Source organism: Schistocerca piceifrons, chromosome 4, assembly GCF_021461385.2.
Source record: "Schistocerca piceifrons isolate TAMUIC-IGC-003096 chromosome 4, iqSchPice1.1, whole genome shotgun sequence".
Lineage (NCBI taxonomy): Eukaryota > Metazoa > Arthropoda > Insecta > Orthoptera > Acrididae > Schistocerca > Schistocerca piceifrons.
In genome coordinates this window covers 105,056,198-105,062,842 of record NC_060141.1, presented here as the reverse complement: position 1 = coordinate 105,062,842, position 6,645 = coordinate 105,056,198, and the positions used below count along the sequence as shown (strand labels likewise).

The 6,645-nt window shown below is 42.9% G+C and overlaps 1 non-coding gene across 1 annotated transcript; it reads left to right on the top strand.

Annotated features, from left to right (window-relative positions):
* The first annotated feature begins 1,062 nt into the window (after positions 1 to 1,062).
* Trnat-agu lies at positions 1,063 to 1,136 on the top strand. The gene has a single exon. It is a non-coding gene; the product is annotated as a tRNA-Thr (tRNA).
* The last annotated feature ends 5,509 nt before the right edge of the window (positions 1,137 to 6,645 follow it).

The following is a 6,645-nucleotide window of genomic DNA, read 5'->3' as shown; positions in this document are numbered from 1 at the left end:
ACAGCCTCGACTGTACCTAGCAACATTCTAAAAGATATTTATTCAAGTTGAGTAGGCACGCCTCTCAGCCATTCTGCCAAGTCAACAACCACCTAAAACTTCGTATAGAAATTTCATAGCGAATCCTATCCTTGAGAGGTAACTTCACTTTCCAAAAAGAACCAGGATATAACTTGTTCAATTCATAACTAAAAGTGTCATTGTGATTTCCCAGAATTTTTGCAAAATTAATAATAACTTTCGTTAGTTTCATGTTTTTCTTACACTAACTAGCACTACTCCAGTACCCAAGTATTCCACTAGTTACATAAGAAATTTTGTGAATTTTAGTGTCATTTCCTTACAGCAGACGACTCCAGAAGATATTTATTGCTGAAAGTTTTTCAGGCATTTCTCTTTAGAACGTTAGGAGCATCTGTCTGACTTCAGTAGTAGTGTGGGGGTGGAAATTGCATCTTGCAGGAGCCACAGGGTAAAGGGTACACCTCAGATTAATCCGTTGCGCAGAATAACAGAATCTCAGATCAACCCCACGTTCATCACAACTGTCATTACCTCCCTTTTCTGTTCCAGTTGCGTATGGTTCGTGGGAAGAACGACTGCCGGAAAGCCCCCGTGGGGGCTCGAATCTCTCTAATTTTACATTCGTGATCTCCTCGGGAGGTATAAGTAGGGGGAAGCAATATATTCGATACCTCATTCATAAACACCCCCTTTCGAAATGCAAGCACAACAAATAAACTTCGTAGTAACTTCTACTATTGATTGTAAATTGCACGTCCGTATTGCAATGAAGTGGGGATTTCATAGTTGTGCCGTGTCTGTTCTTTCAGATTATCACAAAGAACAGTCAACATACATTCACATAATTCATTCGACTCGTTGGGCAATGCATAAGCCACCTTCATTGCAGATATACAATTACGTTCGACCTCCTGTGGGAATCTGAAAGCAGGGAGCATGGAGGACATGAAGAGGAACTGCGGACAGGTGGCACTAGGTGGGAGTGTGGATGGCTGGAAGGCGTGCCGAGACAGTCCGCACAGTTGCGATGGACAGTGTGTCCGGATGATGCAGTGGTTAACACACCTGCATAGTGAGCAGGAGGTTCCGGGTTCGAATCCCGGTCCGGCACACATTTTTACTCATCGACTTTCCCCTCCACCACTAGTTTACATATGATGTGCCATAGCTGTGTATTCTGCGTGGTGTCTGTTTTTCTCGGAAATGTCTGAAAGATGAGACACCACACATTCAAATAATTGATTCGCATAGGTGTCAATGGATCCACATTCTTTGGTAGCACAAGTACGTCCGACCTCCTGCAGGAATCTCAGAGCAGCGAGCATGGAGGGAATGGGCAGGGACTGTGGATAGTTGGCGCGCAGTGGGTCGGCCATGAGGCGTACGCAGATAGTCTGTGCAGTTTCCTAAATACTGTGTCTGTTAACTGTGTGCAAGAGCCTAATGTGTGTGAGATACCTCAGATGCGAGTCCCGGTGCGGCACACAATTTCTCCGCATAAAGTCCCGATGGAGCAGACATCATTAGTTCCTTTCCTTTCTGCCTTCCCTTGCCCCACCTTCCCACCTTCAAAGATTTTGTCTTGGAACTCTTTCATTTGGTCCGTGTTTGCATAGAAAAACAGTAATATCAGAAATTGAGTCCGCCTTGATGTAAAACATCTTGTAATTCGTTTATTTCTTTATTTTCCCAAACTAGGTTCGGCGACAAATATCGCCATCATCAGTGGGTTTTTTAATATAAAAATTGCAGAAAATAGCATGGTTATACAAAGTAAAACATTATTACATAATGACTTGTCGAATAATCGGGTCTACTGCCGGATGTTTGTGTCGCTCTGGCACAGTATTTCGTCCACGTAACTCGTTGCCTTCTTCAGGTGCTACCTGTGACTTCTCAGGTAGCACCTGAAGAAGCCAACGAGTTACGTGGCCGAAATGTTGTGCCAGAGCGACACAAACATCCGGCAGTAGACCCGATTATTCCACATGCCAAGATCTCGCCGGGAAAGCCTGAAGAGTTACATTATTACATGATGTTTTACTGTGTTTGTATTACCATGCTATTTTCTGCATGTTTTAGATTAAAAAAAACACTAATGATGGTGATATTTGTCACCGAAACTAGTTTGGGATAATAAAGAAATAAACGAATAACAGGGTTTTTGCATCAAGGCGGACTCAATTTCTGATATTACTGTTTTCCCACCTTCAGTTTAAAAAAGAGGTGAGAGAAGGAGCGCTAAACAGTTTCTGCATTTTTATCCGAAAATTTTAAGGAAACGTGGCTTTCCAGTTTGTCTTTCACTGTATTTATGATGGCGTTGTATGAAGTTTGTGTTTCACGGTGAAGTGCATAACAACACATTTCATTTCAAGTAGTCACTATGAGTGAACTTGACATTTCGATATTAGAGATAAGATTATGTCTCAGAAAATCAACATCGTCTTTATATACGAATTATCTGTGGAGGAATTTTCGATCTTTATTTGTTAAACTAACAGAACTGATATTCCTTCCTTCCTTCTTCTTCGAGCATCGGTGATATAAGATGACACCATTTCAATATAACTTGCATTCATTATTAATTAATAATGCTGTCGAAATTATTCTCTCTCTTTTTCGTAACATAGTGCGAAACCCTGCCTTCCCAAACTGATGAAGTTCATTTCGTGTAATTTTTGGTCAATTTTAGGTCGAACCTGCAGTCCATGTTTTAAATAAAGTCCAATTCTGATTATTATTGTTATTATTATGCAAAACTAACTCTTTGCATTAACTGTAACGACAATAGGGTTTCTCGTCAACAAGCTCGCTGCTTTCTGACGACGACTGTTTGACCTGACGTCTGGCGTGAGAATGAAAGTAAACTCATACGAGTAAGATCGTTTTGTGCCGTAAGAAAAGACTAGCTAATCTAATACCTTCTTGTCCGTTTTATAATTACATGTGCACATGTTTGTATTTCTTATTGGCAATATAATGTACACTTCCCCAATAACGTTTTACTTTCATGACAAGATGTAAAATAACAAAACTCATGCCAGGAAAGAAAGCTGATACAAGTGGCACATGTACAGAGTGTCCATAATTAAAGTTTCTGTTTCAGGGCGCTGTAGAAAGAGAACCACTGGTCACAACGACGTCGTATTTGAACATCGTATTGTTGACGCTAGCGGAAACGCCGTAGTAGACTAAAAGTTACAACGAAAACTTTAACAGTAGGTGTCGCTGTAAGAGTATTAGCGTAAAAGTGGTAGACTACAAGTGAAGGGCTTATTTCAATAGTGGTACAAGTCCATTTTTGTTCGTCCTGAGATACAGACTCCTAAAGTTAAATGAGCGCTAAAAAATCTGCAGTTGAGATACCAGAAATATTGAAGAACATGGTTTCTTGCTAGAGTTGAACTTTCCTTTCTCTTTGTTTGCATCATTTCATTTCAGAAGCATTACAGGCAGAAAAGTGGAGGTAATGGACTTGTACCACTACTGAAATAAACCGTTCAAATGATATACGACTCACAATACGACGGCTGTGGTTTGAGCTGCACTTTACACCAGCAACATTGTTCTGTGTAGATCACTGCGCAAGTGCTACAGTTAGCAGCTGTGCCACTGTAAGTTAGGTAAGCCAATCCAACACGGCAAGGTCGTACCACATCGGATGAGAGAAATCGGTTTTTAATTGCCCTCGGACCGAAAACCTCATAACAAGCAATATGAGGTAGGTTTATAATTGTCGTGGGATTGGCGCAAGACATATTCAATATGCCGTGCACCGTTTTCTGCCACAAGACATTTTCCGCAACAGATCAGTTGGCCGTTGTGGCCGAGCGGTTCTAGGCGCTTCAGTCTGGAACCGCGCGACCGCTACGGATGCTGGTACGAATCCTGCTTCGGGAATGGATGTGTGTGATGTCCTTACGTTAGTTAGGTTCAAGTAGTTCTACGTCTAGAGGACTGATGACCTCAGATGTTAAGTCCCATAGTGCTCAGAGCCATTTGAACCATTTGACCCACAACTAATCGGCGTGTGTCGAAGGACACGCACGAAATACGTTGCGCAACGTGTGCATTGAGTTCAAATACGTTCATAATTGGAGCACTGAACGCAGCATCTTTCAGCTAACCCCATAGCCCGAAGTCACACGGATTAAGATCAGGCGATATGGAGATCCAGGCTGAAGGGAAACGACGGCTGATATGTTTAGCATTTCCGAAAAGCGTCTGCAGCACCCGCTTCGCTTGCTGTGCAATGTGCAGAAGAGCTCCATCTTACATAAAAATGATCTTAACTTAACAGCTACGCAACTGAAGGGTTGCAAAGATGTTGGTGCGGAAAAGATTCTCACAGCGTTTAACAATGACGGTACAGACGGTAGGACGCAAGCGAGTCATCTCCTCAAAAAACTACGGTCTGACAAATGATGCTGTCAACCCACACCTTACAGTGGTAACAGTTTATGTGCGTGCGGATTCTTCGTTGGCCATATCCTGCAAATTCTGCGTACTGACATTTTCTTGGAGGTGGGTATGAGCTTCGTCCGTGTACAGAATGTTTCATAGCCATTAACTGTCCATGAGAGCAAGATATTCAAGAGCGAACATTTTATCTTGCGAACAGCTCTACCGGAAGCAACTCCTAATCTTGGGATATTTTATATGGGTGTCACGTAGGATTTTTCTACACTGTGCCCGCAGGTATGTTCAGCGTTCGGCCAATTCCCCGTGCACTGCATGTTTACACACCACTGCCCGGCCCCTTTCGAAAGCAGTTACCCATCTTTGACAGACGTCGGATCAACTGCTTTCCTCCATCTGTCACATTGCGCTTCAAATGAACCTGTCTTTTCGAATTTTTTTTAGCAAACTTCAGACCAATTTCTTTTTTCATATCCTTGAACTTCTGCAAGGCTCCTAGTGCACAGTCGCCGTAGTTGTAAAAGAGGTTTACTAGCAGCGCGCGATCCTTAATGGAGACAGTTGTTTTACGCGTCTCGAACGTAAACTGAGGAACAGCCGTATTCCGCGTGCCTGTTAGTGTGCAAGTTCTAATGCTTACAGCGTCGTTTATTAGCGAACTGCTCGGTATTTATTTATTTTGCTTATTTATTGATTAATTTCTTTATTCCCTGGTGACAATAATGTACTGTTCAAACCATGATGTCATTTGGAGCTCTGATTCTCTTTCTATAGCGTCTTGAAACCGGAACTTTAGTTATGGACAACCTATTCTTACGGATATTTTAAAATCGCACTCGGTGAAAATCGCACACAGCCAGAAATCTGTGAAATTCGCACCCAGTTTTGCTGGAAGCTACCTGCTCACGGGCAAAGCTTACCTGCGCCCCAGGGAGTTGTCATTCACCTGAAACGATCACTGTGCAGCACGGCCCACCTGCACTCGGAACATCCTCGAACACTCAAGTGAGTGACCGCTAGGATAGTCACTGTCAGTGTGAGTCTAACTTTCGGAGTGTTCAGCTCGTTCGCTTTGTGTCTCTGTGTGCTTATTCGCTCGATATGCAACTGTCAACACCGCCCACGGTAAAACATGTGCCCACTATGATGTTTACTCGTACATCGTAAAGAGAACCAAAGCAGATGGCACTGCGATATTGCGCTGTTCGAAATAATAGAACAACATATTGCCGAGGATCAATGTGGGCCTCTAGATGACGCTCCCGTAGAAGCAAAAAAAGACGCTGAGTCAGGCGAAGAAGAGATTACGAGAGGAAGAGACTTCGATTTCTAAAATATATACCGAAGAGTTAGGCGACTTGCACAATCGAGGGTATGATTTTATCACCGAAATGCCAGAACAGCAAGCAATGCAGAGGATATTATACCGAGTCATCAAAAAGTCAGTATACATTTGAAAACTGAATAAATCACGGAATAATGTAGATGGAGAGGTACAAATTGACACACATGCTTGGAATGATATGGTGTTTTATTGGAAACAAAAAAACACAGAAGTTACAAAAATGTCCAACAGATGGCGCTTCATCTGATCAGAATAGCACTAATTAGCATAACAAAGTAAGACAAAGCGAAGATGATGTTCTTTACAGGAAATGCTCAATATGTCCACCATCATTCCTCAACAATAGCTGTAGTCTAGGAATAATGTTGAGAACAGCACTGTAAAGCATGTCCGGAGTTATGATGAGGCATTGGCGTCTGATGTTGTCTTTCAGCATCCCTAGAAATGCCGGTCGATCACGATTCACTTGCGACTTCAGGTAACCCCAAAGCCAATAATCACAAGGACTGAGGTCTGGGGACCTGGGAGGCCAAGCACGACGAAAGTGGCTGCTGAGCACACCATCATCACCAAACGAAGCGCGCAAGAGCTCTTTCACGCGTCTAGCAATATGGAGTGGAGGGTCGTCCTGCATAAACATCGTACGTACCGGCAGGTGTTTATCAGCCAGGCTGGGGATGATGCGATTCTGTAACGTATCGGCATACCTCTCACCCGTCACGGTAGCAGTTACAAAACCAGAATCACGCGTTTCCTCGAAGAAAAAAGGCCCGCTAACGGTAGATGTGGTAAATCCAACTAATACCGTGACTTTCTCGTCGTGCAATGGAGTTTCCACGACAGTTCTACGATTT